We start from the raw sequence: 18,646 nt of genomic DNA on the forward strand, positions 1-18,646 counted from the left end.
TGTTGAGTCCTGCAGGCAGTTTCCCTGCTGGAGCCTGCTGTTGAGTCCTGCAGGCAGGTTCCCTGCTGGAGCCTGCTGTTGAGTCCTGCAGGCAGGTTCCCTGCTGGAGCCTGCTGTTGAGTCCTGCAGGCAGGTTCCCTACAGCCTCCTAAGATACTGGAATGCTCCCTCTGATGGAGTTCCTGTTTGTGAACATTTCCCTAAGTTTCTCGCACCTTCTCTTCACTTTGCTTCTAAGGGATGCCTTTCCTGCTTTCAGACTCCTCTCTCTGATCATGGACTCTTCCCACATTCAGAATACTCCTCATCTCCCTCTTTAATCTCTTTTCCTTGTTGACCACAGAAATTCCATTAAGGTTAGATGTCTTACTGCAAATGGTTTGGCCTTGGCACAGCTCAATGGCCAAAGATGGCACACTAGAATTCCAAATTTTCACAGGTTGTAACAACTCCTGCCACCACACAAACAAATGTTCACAAAATCTCTTATCTCTAAACTTCTCTATTCTCCACTCTCAACTATCTCTTTCTGAGCCTTCCCTGCTCTTTGCTCCCGTCTGATCACTGAGTCCTTTCTGCTCTGTCTGTTCTAATCCTGCCTACTGACTTATGCCTTACAGATGCCTTTGGGGTATGGATAATATTTAAATATAGTCAAATGTGGTTCTATTTTATTTTTAAAAGCTGGCTCTGGAATTGGGCTATGTCTCTCCCTCTTCAGCCCCATTAAAACTTTCCTCCAAAATGCCCTGAGACATGTCACCTAACAAGGAAAGGGAGGGACAAACAGAACACCAGGGAATACACAATGTTCCTTAAAACAGATAAAAAGTAAACCCCTCCCAGTGTGGATTGCTGCTGCTGATTCATACTCCTCTTATTAATTTTATTTAATTCTGTAAATGCTCTCTCTCTTGTATCTCTAAAACTTTTGTATGAACTTTATCTTAAGATTTGTAAGACTAGCTAGGCAGTGGTGGCGCACGCCTTTAGTCCCAGCACTTGGGAGGCAGAGGCAGGCAGATTTCTGAGTTTGAGGTCAGCCTGGTCTACAGAGTGAGTTCCAGGACAGCCAGGGCTACACAGAGAAACCCTGTCTCGAAAATAAATAAATAAATAAATAAATAAATAAATAAATAAATAAATAAATATTGTAAGACTACTGTGTAAACTTCTGTAGTCCAGAATATATAAATTCATTGGGTGTGCTTTTAAAAATTTGTAAAATCTGTAACAAAAAGTTAGTTTAAATTTTGTAATTAAAAAGAGTTTATAGTTTTAAAAAATCTATAACATGCTTATAGATAACTTAGATTCAACTTTTGTTTAGGAAAATAGAAGTTTTTTAAAAAGAAAAAAAGGGTATGGATGTGTGTGTGTGTGTGTGTGTGTGTGTGTGTGTGTGTGTGTGTGTATGTGTGTGTGAAGGGCTCACCTTACAGTAATTTTTAGCAGCCATGCTTGCTGCCATCTTGGCTGATGTCCTCATCAGAATAGAAGCAACAATGTGGCTGGCAGCCATCTTTACTAAGGTTAAAGAAAAGACATGCTGCAACTAGAGGTGACTCCGCAGCTAAGAGCACTGGCTGCTCTTCCAGGGGATCCGAGCTCCATTCCCAGTACCCAGATAGCAGCTCACAACTCTGTAACTTTGGTTCCAGTGCATCCCTCATCCCCGCACAGACTCATATGCAGGCAAAACACCAATGCACATACAACAGACAGGGGGAAAGAGGACATGCCAGGTGACATCTCCACCACCTCCTATAAACCAACTAGGGCAGCATCCGTAAACCCGAGCCCTCTGCTCATCACTATGTCTCCTTTAGACTAAGCAGGCAACAGTAGTTCTCAAAAATATTCTGTATTAGAATGGGCTTTTGTATGATGATTGCTGTACTGAGTAACAATAATGGATTCGGACAACATCATGGACAAGACTAATGGAAAACGGGACTTAAAACAATGTTTCACGACTAAGGAGTGTTTGCTTAAGGTCTACTCAGGTTAACAAACTGACTTAGAGATGTGCATCGAACACTTATGTCTTTGCTGACTTTGTTCAACACCAGGCATCTAGAAAATTTTAGGCTGGGTGGTGGTGGCACATGCCTTTAATCCCAGCACTTGGGAGGCAGAGACAGGTGGATTTCTGAGTTCGAGGCCAGCCTGATCTACAGAGTGAGTTCCAGGACAGCCAGGGCTACACAGAGAAACCCTGTATAAGGAACAGCACATGTTTGATGAATAAGGTATATCTGATAAATGAGGTTGATGAATTCCTAATGTCTATTCAGGCTAGCAGGAACTAACTTGAAGGTGTATGTCTGGCCTCTTTGTCTTTGCTAACTTTGTTAAGCTTTAGCTATTTGAATAAACTGAGTCATACAAGAATCTGTGATATTCTGTAAAGGTACACTATAAAAGGATCAGGAAAGTAAGGTGCTCAGTCTCTCTGTGGACTGTGTCTATGGCTTAAAGTTTTATTTTGATGCTAAAGGATCTTCAGTTAAATTTTCAGTTCAAAATTTTAAGGCTCAAACTTAACAAGGATAAAACTGTATCATCCTAATCTTATAAAAGGCACTAACTCAAAAGATAATTAAGACATGCAAGTTAATGGCCAGTCACCTTATAAATGGTCAAACTTTCTTTAATGTGCTCATAACTATGCTTGTAGTCATGCTAAGTACAAGTGAAATTCATTCACAGGGACATGCTTGAGCTTCCTTATCCACTGTCAAAATTGATCCTGTAGCAAGTAACTACGAATAAGCAAAGTCTGTTTAAAATCAAGTATACTTAATAGGCTGGACAATGTCCCTCAAACCCCTTAGAGAGATCTGTGAATATGGAATTTACGGTGTTTAATTTAAAAGGCTTCTCCTGATAGACAGAAATAGCAGCTCCTCACAGCAGCAGCTGTTGTCTCCAAAGCAGATGGGCAGCAATGGACTCCGTGGAGCTCACTTCAGTCGTGGTAATACTAGCCACTGGACAGATAACTGCCCATGATTTGCCTCACCAGGGCCCTGCTCAAATTGTGGACACTGTTGGATTGACTAGGAAGAAAATGTCTCCATTTTAGGCTTGAAGAAGTCACCTATGTTCTAGATCCACTCCTCATCTGCAGCCCTTCCTGGGAAAGCAGATTAGCATCGAAATACAAGCAACCCCAGGGCGATCCGCAACACCCACCTATTTTGGAAACTGCCTACCCCTGAGCTATAAAATCCTTATCCCCACACCCAATGCTGAGGTCTCGATGCCCTTAGTCAGCACTTAGTTCCTCCCTGCAAGGCTGCAGCTGTCTGAACAGTCCATTTCAGATGTAGAAACCAGGCCCATATATAACAATGAAAAAGATTCCTTTAATCAATTATTTTTTTAATTTAATTTAAAATTTGCTTTAATTAATCGGGCCATGATGATTTGGGTCAGAGGTCTTTCCTTTCCCATCATTGAGATTAACTCTACTCTGCCTTGCCAAAGTAGGTCAGTTTTCCCAAGTTTCTCATGCACAGGAAAATCTCTTAGGCTTCTTGGGTCTGTCAGCTCAAGTCTGATGCACCCGGTGTAGTAGCTGAAGACTTAATGTCGTCTCTGTCAATCTCTGCCCCGACAAAGCCATAGAGATCACCATGGCGGAGCTCAGGCTGAGAGTCCAAGCAGCAGGTAAATCTCTGTAATTCTAATTGATATAGACAGAGTCCATTTGGCCTACATTGCTTGCTCAGCCTTGCCCTTCTCAGCTCTCTGATGGTGATGGTGTTGATAGCAAACTGCAGCTTTATCCATTCGGCAATAGCAAACATTTTAGCCAGCTCCTCCTTGCAAGGCTGCTGCTAAGTGGTCCATCCATTTTATATTTATATTTAAAACTCGGGCCTTACTTCTTCTTCTTCTTTTTTTGTTTTTGTTTGTTTGTTTGTTTGTTTGTTTGTAAAGAGCTGCTAGGTCTCTTACTGAGAAAGGTAGACTCACAGACTGCTGTACATTGCTGGCAGGCTTCACACTAAAGAAGATAAACTCATAAACAGGTTTCAATATAAAGACAAACTCAAGCTATTATGCTGTCATAACTAACTAAAGCTTTACTTTTTACTATTCTTTTATTTAAAGGAACTTGCTTTTCACTGATTGCTCTTCATTCAGAGTCAGCCATCTATGTCTCATGGTAAATGACAAGATGGGGAAAAAAGGATTAAAATGTGAAGATCTAAGGAGGTGATTTAAGGTATACAAAATGCAAGGTGTAGAGGTATGAGAAAGTAACTTAAGGTGTATGAAAAATGAGAATTAAAGATGATGCATGATGTTAAGACTTCAAAAATTCAGAGTTTTAACATATTAATAGTGGAATTCTGCAAAGCTATTAATCTATCCTTAGTAAAGCACTTGCTTCTATTATAGTCATAAGCTCTACATTTTAAATTTCCTTTGATTGCTTTCTAAATATAGGCTTAGAAGTGGTTCCGATAGAGCTGAAAACACCTGTGTCCCATATACATACAAACATATACACACAAACATATACATACAAACATATACATACAAACAGAGGAAAGAATGTTCATGCTTTTAACCTAGAATCATCCTTTTGGGTTCTCAAGCTCTTGCTGTGGCTCAAAGGTGTGAATGTATTACACCTGTTTACAGACACACTCATTAACTGCTTTTTCTACAACGAGGATTTCAGTACAGATTATAGACAGTGGTCATGCTAAAATATCTGTGCTGGTTTGCAAGAAAATGGCCCCATTGGATCACAGGGAGTGGCTCTATTAGGAGGTGTGGCCTTGTTGAGGGAAGCACGTCTCAGTCACTCCTTGCTGCCTGCAGATCTGCGTGAAGAGTTCTCAGATCCTTCTCCAGCACGACGTCTGCCTGAGTGTCACCAAGCTCCTCAGAACCATGTCTGCCTGCACACTGCCATGCTTCCCACCATGATGATAATGGACTGAACCTCTGAACTGTAAACCAGCCCCAATGAAGTGTTTTTCTTTATAAAAGTTGACAGGGTCATGCTGTCTTCATGGCAATAGAAACCCGATCTCAGACAACGCAAACTTTTTGTGAACTTTAAAAAATTCATGTAAGTAGCCGGGCATGGTGGCACACGCCTTTAATCCCAGCACTCGGGAGGCAGAGGCAGGCGGATTTCTGAGTTCAAGGCCAGCCTGGTCTACAGAGTGAGTTTCCAGGACAGCCAGGGCTATACGGAGAAACCCTGTCTCGAAAAAAACAAACAAACAAAAAAATTCATGTAAGCTTCGGAGAGTCAAGACTTGGATCCAACTGTCACAGGTCAAATGGACTCCAGATAATATTAATCCTGAGAAAACCAATTCCACCATTTTGGGCCAAATTTAGAGCAAACTTTATTAAATACTAAGTACTCATCAAGAGATGGACTTTGGTTAGGACCAGTCCCTGGAATTTCCCAGCTGAAACAACCCCCAATCTGCAGGGTTTATAAGGACAAACCTATAGCCATCATACTTTCCCACGAGGCCTTGTTATTTTCCACGAACTACAACTCCCAGCATTCCAGGAAGTTACCTGGTCTTTGGGCAAGTGGGGCTTAGGGGTTAAACTTGGGCATTACAATAAGTATTCCCACTTACTGCCTATCCATAAGGGTGGGCGCTTTCCCCCCCCCCCTGTCTTGGGACCCCTCCCTTCCCGAATACCAAGTGTGACCCAAGATAAAGGATTACACTCTAAGCATCCTAACTATCTTTTGTCCCCAATCTTTATGTGTCCCAGATTTCTACTCGGTTGGATGACAACAGCTGTGGCCTGAAAACTGCTCCAAAATGGCTCGAAATACGCTTGCCTCAGGCCATCCTGCAGAACCAGTGAGCCCTGGATTTGCTGAAAACCAGTGTAAACCAGTCTAGCCAATGTGATTGTTCCCAGTTTCCCCAGGTAAATGAAACAGAAGCTTCTTACAAGGTCCCCCACACCACTGCCTGAACCCCCTCCCTCTACCGCTCACAATCTCTAACCCTAACCCTAATGAGAACCTTCTAAGTCCATAACCCCAAACCTAATCCCTCAACCAGCTTTTTGAGTCTGACAGAGCCATCCCTGTGATTTCTGACTTTATGATATATGATATATCTCCATTATCTCCTGGATCAGCCAAGTAGAGAAGATATACCGACAGAATCAGACTGTCTAATGGTGCATATGTAAAGACATCTGAGGATAAAGCTGCTTGGGCCTGCCTTGCTTTGTTTCCTCCTCAGCCTTCGTCTACTGCTGTTCCTGAATGTAGTCTCTTTGACCTTCCAGTCAAAACACCAGCTGCCCTCCAGAGAGCTCAAGGTATTGAGCTCTGAAATAGAATGTTGGGGCAAATGGGTTTGTGGAGTTAGGCTCTGTATTCTCGGCCCCTCTAGTTTGCAAATGACCATTGCTGCTGTTCTGTATTGTGCTATAATCTAAGCAGTCATATTTTATAATATAAACACCAATGTATTGGTTGCATGCCTCTAGGCTGTAACCCCTGGAGGTGTCAGACGAGCCCTTCACCTAAGACCATTGGAAATTACAGATATCTACATTATGATTCACAACAATAGCAAAATTATAGCTATGAAGTAGCAATAATAATAATTTTATAACATGAGGAACTGTATTAAAGGGTCACGGCATTAAGAAGGTTGAGAGCCCCTGCTATAGTGGGCCTTAATATAGATACCCTCTTGTAGCCAGTAAAGCAAATGGCTGGTTCCCCGGAGGCAGAGCCTCTACACTCAGAGACCATGAGAGGCTGATGATATTGCCATATGTTAGGTCTCAAGAGATGTCTTTCCCCCGAGTCTGGCATCTGGACAAAGCCGGCATTACTTCAGGGCTTAGGGAGATAGTTCCCACTTGCTACAAGGCATCATTCTCCTGATCCCTAGCCAAAGGGACTTTTCCCATTAACCTATGCTTATGGTGTTTATTAGCATGTCAAGGCTTCTACTAGCCTCTAGTCTCCCCCCTCAATCCCTACACTCAGCATCTCCACCCCCAGCTAAACGGCCCTTTCCTCAGCTTCTCTGATTCCTATATAACCTCGGCCACTTTGGGTACATGGTCTCTCTGCTCTCTTGGTTCCTGGCCCCTCCTCCTGCCTCTTGCCTCCTTCCCCCTCTCTCTTCCGCTCTTACCCCCCCCCCTCTCCTCAATGGAGTGGTTCAATTTGCTTGCCTGGTTCAGTGTAGACCTTTCCAGATGCCTCTGGCTTTGCTGCCACTCAGATCTACAGTAAACGTTCCCCTCTACATACACAGGAGCATCCTGTCCTCACTTTTCCATTAACTGGACTTCACCTCCAGGCCTGAGGATGGCACTGGCTGCTGGCAGACTTTTCTGAGACCCACATAGTAGCAGGCTGTCTTCTCTGAGATCTAGAAACAATTTCTTAAAACTGTGGACTGTGCCACCCTATATGAACAAAAACTCCTGAAAAGAAGCTGTGTGTGTTGTGTTTTATCAAAAGAGCCAAAAATATGCTCTGTAGAACCTGTGAGGGGTGTCTCGACAGCCCATGTTGAGACATCCTTTCTGGGAGGAACCAGCCATACAATGGGTATAGTGTAGAACAAAGTTTATTCAGGGCATGAGAAGGGGCGTTGAGAAGGGAGTAGAGAAGGGAGGGGAGGGGAGGGTGTTGTGTGGAAACTCGAGTAAGNGGGGGGGGGGGCACCAGAGAGATGGCTCGGCAGGAGCCCTATTGTCCAGCCCTGCAGAGAGTTGGCGGGTCCTTTTTTTTTTTTTTTTTTTTTAAATATTTCCCACAACAGAGAGAAGAGAAGAGAAGCCAGCCAGGAACACATAGAAAGAAGCAGGGAAGGGAGAGAGAGAAAGGGGTCAGGGAGAGAAGAGAGTCAGAAAAAGAAGGGGTAGAGAGATCGAGGGGCCAAACAGCCCCTTTTATAACAAGCCGGGCCTACCTGGCTATTGCCGGGTAACTGTTGGGTGGAGCCTAGAAGGAGTGCTAACAGAGTGTGCGGAGATGATTGGCTGATTAGAGTTTCAGTGTCTGTGGGGAACTGACTTTGTCTTGGGCTACGACTAACCTCTGAAACATCCATTCTTTGCCCACCTTTGTGTCAGAACATCCTGTAGCCGACAGACCAAAAACTTTTGGAATGCATTAATTTAGCTTCTACTACCCCAAAAGCTCAGGCCTATAGAAAAGCTTCCAGTACTTCACTGCACCCAGCTGCTCACTGATGTATGCACAAATGTATTTTAAACTTGCTTTGATTTATGACTTTCTTTGTCTAGTAAACCTATAAAAAGTCAATGAAACTGCTTCCATGTTGGAATGTAGAGTTCAGGGTATCCTAAATCTGTGTTCCAAGGCCATGGTCACTTGGAATGGCTCCAAAATAAACTACCTCTTATTCCCTTTAAGACAGTACCCGCAGCAGCACCCAATGTAGAAGTGGCAGCCATTTAGAGCTGCTAAATAAACAACATTAATTTAAGATCAGACACCACGAATCTGAGATGTTTCTGGCAGCCCTTGACCATGCTGGGTCACAAGACTTCACTGTGGCCTCAGTTCTGAACACACTCATGCACACTTCACATGGCACATGCCATCAAGTCAGACAATACAAATGAGAAGTGTTGAGACAGGCTGACTCCATGACAGGCTTCGAAGGGGCAGTTCAGGAGATCAGGCCTAAAAACCCAGGCTTCAGGCAGCTACTCAGAACCTGCCCACCGCCTGGCCTGAAGCATTCCAGGCAGCCCCCACACCCCGGTAATGGAATGTCCTTAGAGATAGCGGAAGGCAAAGCCCATCTACCCTGGGATTTTCCTAAAGTGCTTTAAATCAGACACTCCAGAAGAGGAGGTCGGATCCCATTACAGATGGTTGTGAGCCACCATGTGGTTGCTGGGAATTGAACTCAGGACCTCTGGAAGAGCAGTCAGTGCTCTTAACCACTGAGCCATCTCCCCAGCCCTGCCCCCTCCTCCCTCTCTTGCTTTTACTCTCTTACACTTGCCTCTCACCTTCTTGTCCCCCCTCCTTCCCTTTCCCCTTCTCTCCACGTGACCATAGCCTCTACTTCCCTACTCTCTCCCTCTCTCTGCCTTTCTACAATAAATGCCTTAAAACCATGGACTGTCTCTTCTCATCAGGGTCCGCCGTGCTGGAGCAATGGAGCAGGTCTCCCTCCAAAGAGCTGCTTGGCTCCCAGACATGGTTTCCACCAAACCAAGCTGCTAAGCAAAGCAAACTCTCTCCTCCCGCTCTTTTCCCTTCAGCCCCGGGCCGGAGCCCATCTGTGGGCCCACACTGTTCTCAGTTCTTCCAAGGCATCAAGCAGCATCTGTGGTTGGTGCCCAAGAACTAGAACCTGCCATTCCTGGTCTCCGTGCAGGCCCAGGATTCCTGAGCCAACTCCAGCACTTCCACAGGGACCCCAGACTGCGCCTTCCCTACCACCACCCCCCCAGAGGGGGTCCTGCGGCTTCTCACAGCTGGACGCCCGCCCTGTAGCTGTGTGTGGGGGGGGTGTCTGTGCAGTCAGATTTCCCGCGTCCCACCTCCAGCGATCTGAGCCCTGGGCCAGACCCGAGACCCCATTTTTTTTTCCCTTTGGTTTTATTTTATTTTATTTTATTTTATTTATTTTGTTTTGTTTTGTTTTGTTTCGAGTCAGGGTTTCTCCGTGTAGTCCTGGCTGTCCTGGAACTCACTCTGTAGACCAGGCTGGCCTCGAACTCAAATCCGCCTGCCTCTGCCTCCCAAGTGCTGGGATCAAAGGCGTGTGCTACCACCGCCCGGCTTGCGGGACCCCATTTTTAACCCATAGGTTTTTATTGTACATACAAAGTTTCATGTTCATATAGGAACTTTTAGGTCCCAAACTGCCAATCCCCACAAAAGGCAGTGATGTCCCAAAATGACAGTCTGGTCTTAGCTCAGGCCTGACAAAGGATTCCTAGGGCTCACAAGCAGCATTCCTCAGAAACCTAAAAAACCACCCCTCCCCCTCCCTCAGGCAAATAGGGGAATGGGGCACCTAGTTATGAATCAAAGCCCTGGGCTGACTGTGCTTCACTCTGTTATGCATACCAAAGCCCCGACTCTAGCCTGGCTCTCCCAGCTCTTCCTCCATGGGTTCCTCTTCTGTCCCTGCTGCTTCCCTTTATAACCCACAAGGCTTCCCCCAGCCCTGCCCTCCCTTCTGACTGGCCCGGCCATAGCCTGGCAGCCCCTCTTTTGGTCCCTGATGAGTCCCTGGCTGTTCTCTTTCCTATTGGCACGAAACCTTCAGCCCATCCATGGAGCAGTCCGGCTCAGAGCTTCACTGTCTTCCCTTACAGGAGCAGCGTTTGGACCCTGCCTACTGTTACTCCTCAGTGTATATCAAGCTGATGCATCTTTGGATTGTGCCCTGTTGCAGAATTTGCTCTTTCACACTTCTACTTGTGCTTCTGGCCCTATTTTTAAAAATCACATTAATTTGGGGATTTACAATTTCCAATCATTTCTGAACAGTTCCTAAACACATTTCTGAACTTTCGTGGTATTTATGTGAACCAGTGTTTTCAGCAATGATAACTATACAATTAAAATATCAACTCTGAAATCATGTTGAATATGTTTTCTGCCTTCTATGTGCAGTATCAATATTTAGCTAAGATTTCATTCTTTGTGTAAAATAATCAAACATCTCTATCTCATTAGCATGCAAATTTGCTTTAATTTTGATAAATGGAAATATATGTACATGAAACATTTATTTTAAGATAAATTTCCTTATGATTTATTCTAAGTATTTTTCTTTTCATGGAAGGCAGCTTTACTCTTCTGACCTGTATGGGTGCAAATATCACAGGATGTTTGTGGGGTATGTATAGCATTGCCTATCTCCCTGTTTACAAGGGGTGTTTTATGTACATATTTTATATATGTATGTACCCAGGATCCTCTGTGCTAGAAGCAAGGGCCACTCTGCCTGTCAAGTATGACGAGGAGCTTTCCCAGTAGAGCAGCCTCAGCTTGGCATAAGAGCACAACTGTACTTAACTTTTGTATCTGACCATAATTCTTTACTTCTGCTAAAACACAGCCAACTAAAAACATATGGGAAAATTACTGGGCATACTAAGGACTGCCGAAATCCTGTCTCCATTCCTGGGAACTCCCTCATCCCCCACACCACTTTCAATGACTGTGCCAATGGCTCCACTAAGGGCCAATAAGACATGTTTCCACCATTGCCAGATTTTCCTTATGTGTGTGCTCCATACCTTGTGCTGGCTGGGTTTGTGCGTCAACAAGCTAGAGGCATCAGAGAGAAAGGAGCCTTGGTTGAGGAAATGCTTCCATGAGATCCATCTGCAAGATGTTTTGTTATTTAGTGATGAGTGGGGGAAGGGCCAGCCCACTGTGGGCGGTGCCATCCCTGGGCTGGTGGTCCTGAGTGCTGTAAGAGAGCAGGCTGAGCAGGTCAGGAAACAGATAATCAGCAACTCCATGGCCCCTGCCCTGCTGAGTTCCTGTCTTGACTTTCTTCAGTAATGACAGTGCTGGGGAAATGTAAGTCAAATAAATTCCTCCCCAAATTGCTTTTGGTCACGGTGTTTCATCCTGGCAATAGAAACCCTAACTAAGCCGCCCCCTACAAAGCTCACCATCACAGCCTGGCCTGTCGCTGTACCCCTTGTTGGCAGTCAGGCACCTCCATGGCTACCCTCCTCAGAAATCATCAGCTGAGGGATGCAGCGACAACAGGACATGCCCAGAGGCCACACATTCCCACTGTCTCCTCTCACATGTCCTCCCGCACACGCACAATGGCCCAGTCAAAATCCACCCTTTTCCTCCCTTCCCGCTTCTTCCCTTCCTCCGCCCAGAGGCTTCATCTTCCACCCCCAACCCCTCCCTCTTAATACATCTCCCACATGAGGCCTGTCGCACCATGTTATGTTGTCAGATTTCGCGGCTTAGATCCAGCAGTGGTGGTGCCACTTGGATCCTTTGTTCTGGTGCTGGTGCACCCCACTGTGGGGCTAGCCCACAGGCCAGGGCCCTATCCTGACAAGTTCACCTGCTGCACAGGCTCACTTTCCCACCACTGGATCACTAGATTTCTGCATTTAACACCAGCTGATTGGTGAGTTTCCCCTCCTGTTGGCCTAAACATCTCCCTGGACCTGACCTGAGAAGTCAACTGCTGAGCACCCCTCTGGTGCCCTTGGAGATGGAGGACACCTCCCCTCCCCAGACCCTTCATGGCTCCAGCTGGCCCTTTTTGCCTACTCTACCACAGACCTCTTCCCTTGGACAAGGTTTCTTCTCTCTTCTCAAGGCACAGCTCCTCCCTTTTCCTCTCAAAAATTCTGGTACTGGGTGATCTGTTTCTCTCTGTCATCTGTGCAGCTCTGCCCGACCCCCACCCCCATCCCTACCCCCACCCTCTGCCCTGGATATCATAGGCCTGATAGGCCAGCTTAAACCATGAGTGTTCTGTTATTATTGTCTCTTCCCTTGGGACTCCACTAATGGTTGACAGCAATAACCTTTCTCCTCGTCCATGGGAATTACATCTTCCTCCATACCTTCAGTTTCCCCGTTGGGACGGCTCCTGGAGAACCTCAAGCCCCTAGACCTAGCACCTCATCTAAAGGTTTCTAAACCTGTGAGCCTTTGAAGTCAGTCTTGACCTCTACAGCCACTTCATAATGACTCTAAATGGCCTCCTAATGGTACTTTTGATCCTATTATTATAAGGGATCTTTACAATTTTTGCCAATGATCCAGAAAATGGAAGGTTTCCTGCATTCAGGCTTTCTTACTTCCCCTACAAACCTTCTTTCTGATCTTCCTGTCCCCCAACTTAGCTCCTCCTAACTATGAACTCTCAACCAGATGAAACTTACACTATCTTTGATCCAGCTACTAAGCCTCTCCTTACCATCCTCATCTACCTTCTCCAGTCTCCCGGAGTCTCTTCAGCTTCTTCTCCTCACCCAGCTTCTCCAGACTCCTCCCCTCCATCTCCAGCTACAGACCACACTAACCATCCCACACTACACCTATTTTCACCCCAACTACAGCTTTTAGGCCTCCCAATAACTGCTCTCATTCTACAGCCAACCGCCTCTTCCTTTTCCCACCTAGTGTAACCCATCCTCAGTTCTTTTTTTACAAGAAGTCCCTGGGGTAGGTAGTCTAGTCAGTATCCCCGGTACATGTCCCCTTTGTGTTAAGTGAACTTTCTCAAAGAGAAAAAAGTCTGGGATCCTATACCTCAAACTCCCCCATCTTTATTAAGGAATTTCAGTATATCACTCAATCTTATAGTCTTAACTTCCATGATATATACATGATCCTCACAAACAACCTCTTCCTGAGGAGTGCAGGTGAGTTTGGAGCAGGCTAGAGCACATGCAGATAAAATGCCCCAGACCAATGCAGCACTCCCAATGGGTCTGAGGCAGTGTGTGACCAGGATCTCCAATCGAATTATAATACCCCAGGCAACATTCTAGCTAGAGAGCAGTTTACAACTTGCCTCCTGGCTGGTCTCCTTAAGGATGTCCTTGAACCAGTAAATTATGAAAAACTGCAAGAGGTCATCCAGGACAAACAGGAAAATCTGTCTCAATTTTTAGAGTGCCTTACAAAAGCCCTCTTACAATATACTAATTTATACCCTGAAAACCCAGAAGGCAAGCAATTCCTCCCAAGTGCTGGGATTAAAGGCGTGCGACACCACTGCCCTGCTTTTTTTTTTTTTTTTTGGTCATCCCCTTTTAATACCCCTATACTTGCAGTTATGAAGCCCAGGGTGACCTGGTTCAATAATTCAGGCTCCTTAATTCTGCAGTGGATCCTCTCTGTCCTGTCACGGCTAACACACTTACACACCCTTACACACTTCTTTCCACTATCCTCTCAGGAACTTCTCATTTCTGAGTCCAGGTCTCAAGGACGCATTCTTTTCTATCCCTCTGAATACCTAGTCACAAAACATTTTTGTTTTTATCTGAACTGACCCTGACACCCACTTCTCTACCCAACTGACCCGGACTGTCCTACCTCAGTGGTTCCAGAACAGTCCACATCTCTTTGGCTAGGCCTTGGCTTCTGATCTGCGCTACCCCACTCTTTCTCTTCCTAGATCTAAGCTTATTCAGTTTGTTGATGACATTCCTCTCTGCAGCCCCTCTCTATAAATTAGCCAAACTAACACCTCTGCTCTTCTAAGTTTCCTGTCCAGCCGAGGCTATAGAGTCTCACTTTCTAAGGTCAAATTGTCCACCCCTCAGGTCACCCACTTAGAACTAACAACTTCTCCAACCTACAAAGCCATTACCTTAGACAGTAAATACCTAATCCAGTATCCAGAAGTCCTCTCTACTAAAGAGGTTATTGTCAGAAATGCCAGACAGATATGGGGACTGCCCATATTACATATGGCGACATCACAAACAACTCGTCTCTTCTGTCTATGACACCAGACCCTCTTCTTCTAGATCCAGGACCCATGGGATCCCAGGTGGGAAACAGGCATTGTTGTTAAACTCTACCTACTGCATCAACTAATCTGGGCTCCCAAAAAGCACGATTTGTATGCAGAGAAAATATGTCTTAATTATCTAAACTCTGAAGATAGGGGAAATAGGAGACATAATTAAACACTCCTCCTAGGTCATTACTTCTTTGCCATCTCCTCTCCTAAACAATACTAACCTGTCATTTTACCCGGTCCAGACTAACCTGTCACTTCACCCGGTCCAGAACCTGACCTTGGACTATCAACTCCTTCATGTTACCCAACCTGACCACTTTGGAGATTGCTGGTTATATGTGCCCCCTGGAACCAGCTCACGATTGCCACTTACAACTTCTCCAATGATCCTGTCAAATAGTCTTGCTTCATCTTTCACCAACTGCCCTGACCCTGATGTTGCCACAACACCCTACCTCTTCTATATCCCTTTCTTTGGCATGGCAGGCTATTTTAAGGCATCTAGGACATATTCCATAGGAACTTTAAGTTCCCTAGCCTGTAACAAACCATAACTCTCAACACCTCATCTTGACTTTAGTGCTCTATAGTATAGAACATGTCCATTCTTTATGGTACTCAGGTATATATCAACACCTACCAGCCAATTAGGAGTTTCTACACTGGTGTTTCTCTTTCCTAAATTAGGGGTGATACATGGAGAGGAGCCCTTACTGATCCCAGTGGGCATGGACTCAATAGCTGCCTGGCATAACAAAAGGGTAATTCAAAGATTGCCCCACCTGGCAGTTGCAGGAATAACCTCAGGTGTTACTACCGGAACAGCAGGACTGGCCACTTCTGTAACTTTGTACCATCATTTCTCTTCCCAGTTTATCCAAGATCTTCAACAGGTGGCCCAAACCATACTCACTCTCCAAGGACAGACCAATTCCCTGGCAGCAGTGGTACTTCACAACTGACTAAAGGGGGCTTACATTCTTACAGCTGAAGAGTGTGGCCTTTGCCTTTTTCTCCAAGAAAAATACAGCTTCTACATCCACCAGTCTGGTGTAGTAAAGAACAAAATCTAACAACTCCAAAACAGACCTCCAAAAGCGTACGGAACAACCCCAACGCTCCTGACCCTTTAGTCCTTGAACACCCAGATGAAAACGGGTCCTGCCCTTCCTGACCTCCCTTCTCGTTTTTCTGATTTTATTCTCTGCACCCTGCTTTATCAACTCCCTCTCCACATTTTTCCAATGACAAATCCAAAAAGTTTCCAGCCAAATGGTTAATCAGTTCCTCTTACAGGATTACCAACCTCTAACCCCAGAGGAGCCTGATACCAACAGCTATGGAGTGTGTTGTGATAGTGAGGATCAATTGCACCCCAAAATTGATGACACCCTGGATAGCAGGAAGCAGTTTAAGAGAACCAACACCCCTATCCCTGTCTCTTCATTCTTCTCCTTCTAGTTCTCCTCTTTATGATAAGAAAAAGAGAAATGTTAGCAGTCAGGCACCACCACGGCCAGCCCTTGGGACCTGTCGACAATGGAACCATCAGGCGCATTTATGGCTAGTCCGAGAGACCCTGACAAGACACATAATCACTAGCTTCCCAGAAGCGACACAGCCCCACTGTTGCCTCTGCAGCATGTCTTCCTGCACATGTGACACAGCTCCAATAAAAGGCCCTGCTTTCCCTCCCTTCCCCACTTCTTCCCTTCCTCCACCCAGAAGCAGCCTCTGTGCCCCCTGACCCCATCCTTTTTTTATTGTTGTTGTTGGTTTTTTGACACAGGGTTTCTCTGTGTAGCCCTGGCAGTCCTGGAACTCACTCTGTAGACCAGGCTGGCCTCGAACTCAGAAATTCGCCTGCCACTGCCTCCCAAGTGTTGGGATTAAAGGCGTGCACCACCATGCCCGGTTCCCCATCCTTCTTAATAAACCTCCCATGTGAGACCTGTCGCATGGTATGATTTGTTGGATTTCACTGTTTAGATCCATCACCCATGCCCAATCAGAGGCAGCCAATCCCCTGTCCCCAAACCCCCAATAAATTTCTTGATTTATTTTGGTTTATTGCTTGATGTGATTTTTTTTAAAGACTTATTTGTGAGTACATTGTTACTATCTTCAGACACACCAGAAGAGGGCATAGGATCCAATTACAGATGGTTGTGAGCTGCCATGTTGCTGGGAATTTAACTCAGGACCCCTGGAAGAGCAGCCAGTGTTCTTGACCACTGAGCCATCCTCTAGCCCTCGGTGTGATTTTTGTGGTATTCTTTGGCCCCTGATCACCAAGATACTATTTGAAGGGACTCTTGCCAGTCTGAGCACAGTGATCATGGCTCTGGCAGGCCTTGCCTTTCTCCCCAATTCCTACTGCTTTGCTGAAACCATTAGATTACATTCCCAAAGCTAGCCTCCAAAGACTATCCCTTTATTTGGCCTCTTCCTCCTCCTGAGTATGACTACCAAGGTCCAGCTATCAAAGTATTGAAGTCTGGCAATCAAAAGGCCTTTTGGCTCACCTAATTAACACGCCAAATTAAACACCTCATCCTAACAAAGGGTCCCCCCTTGTACCTTTTATAAACTGCATTTTTTTCCTATGTGTCATTCTCCAGAACAAATACCCCTCTCCCTCTCCCTTCCCTCCTCCCCCCTCTCCTTTGTTCCCTTTGCCTCTACCTCTTCTGTCTTAGTTGTTATTCCTGCCCCACCCCCACCCCATCCCTCTGGGTCTGTATTGAGACCTTGTCTGGGAGGTCCTGAGCCAATAGCTTTCCTTTCACTATCTCACCAAAAAACCCTTTCAAAACTGTTTATACTCTTCCAATTAGGAAAAAAAATATTCTGGGATTAGTTCAGTCTGGCCAGAACTTCCTGAAATTTATGAAGCAATGCATATGACTACAGATAACATATATGAGGTAAATCTGCAACCAAGTGTCTCCAACTCAAAACTTACTAGGGAACATGTAGGTTGTGAGGGCACCCTGGCTGGCACATCTGTCACCTCATGGATTCAGCTGACCTAGCTGTTACACCGGTTTCTCCTTCCTCCCTTAACACACTTCATGCATCCCTCCTGAGGTTGAGTGCCTAGTCAAAGAGGACAATCTTCCCCAGAGGAGGACCTGCCTTCAGTCAAGGACATTCCAGTAGCTGTGTTCCCCTGATAGAAACTCTTAAGGAGCTACTTAAGTGGGTCAAGTAAGAATGAAAGAACTGAGGGTCTGCTTGCACCAAGAGACTGGACCACACTAACCCAGCCTTGCTTTTGGAGAGGGGAAAGAGTGTTGTGATCACCACAATGTCCCTTTCTATGGCTTCTAATACAGCATCTGCCTGGGGAAAGCTCGGGATTGCCAGGAAATATGGGCTGTGCTCTAGCTAACACCTCACTGTCTTAAGGTTATTTCACCTGTTTCTGGGGGAGACATGAAACAAACATCATTCCATGACAAACTGGGGAGGAGTTAACAGAAGAAAAAAAGATTTCATCAGATCCCACTTGGGAAATAATGGAGTGTCTTAGGGTTACTCACTGGAGCACTGGTGACAGAAACATCCTCCCCTAGTCAACTTTTGACATCTGATACAATTTAGCACCACACAATTTGGATGGGTGGGGGTAGTACATGGAATCTTGGGGAGTATATTCAATCTCCTTATATACAAGAGGAAAATTTCAAAGACCTATTACTGTTACCATACACCTAATGTAGCTAAGGACATGGTCACACAACAGAAGTGTTTATTTAAAAAAACAACAACAACAAAAAAAAAAAACCAAAAAAAAAAACCACTTGTTTCTCCTACAACTTAAAAGGGCCTCAGAACCTGACAGCAAACATAATCAAGTATATCCCAATCATCAAGTAGGAAAAGGCCAGTTTCCAAGACTCTGCAGGAAGATACAGTTCAAATAAACCAAGCACTTGAAGCTTCGTTTACACTGAGACCACAACGTAACTAAAAGCCAGAGAAAAGCTAGCATCTCTGCTTTCATCTGTATCATCTCTTTTTTTTTTTTTTTTTTTTTTTTTTTTTTTTTATTTATTTTTTGGTTTTTCAAGACAGGGTTTCTCTGTATAGCCCTGGCTGTCCACAGAAGCACACAGAAGATTAACCCAAGGCATCAT

The sequence above is a fragment of the Mus pahari genome, chromosome 3 (assembly GCF_900095145.1).
Source record: "Mus pahari chromosome 3, PAHARI_EIJ_v1.1, whole genome shotgun sequence".
In the NCBI taxonomy this organism is placed as follows: Eukaryota; Metazoa; Chordata; class Mammalia; order Rodentia; family Muridae; genus Mus; species Mus pahari.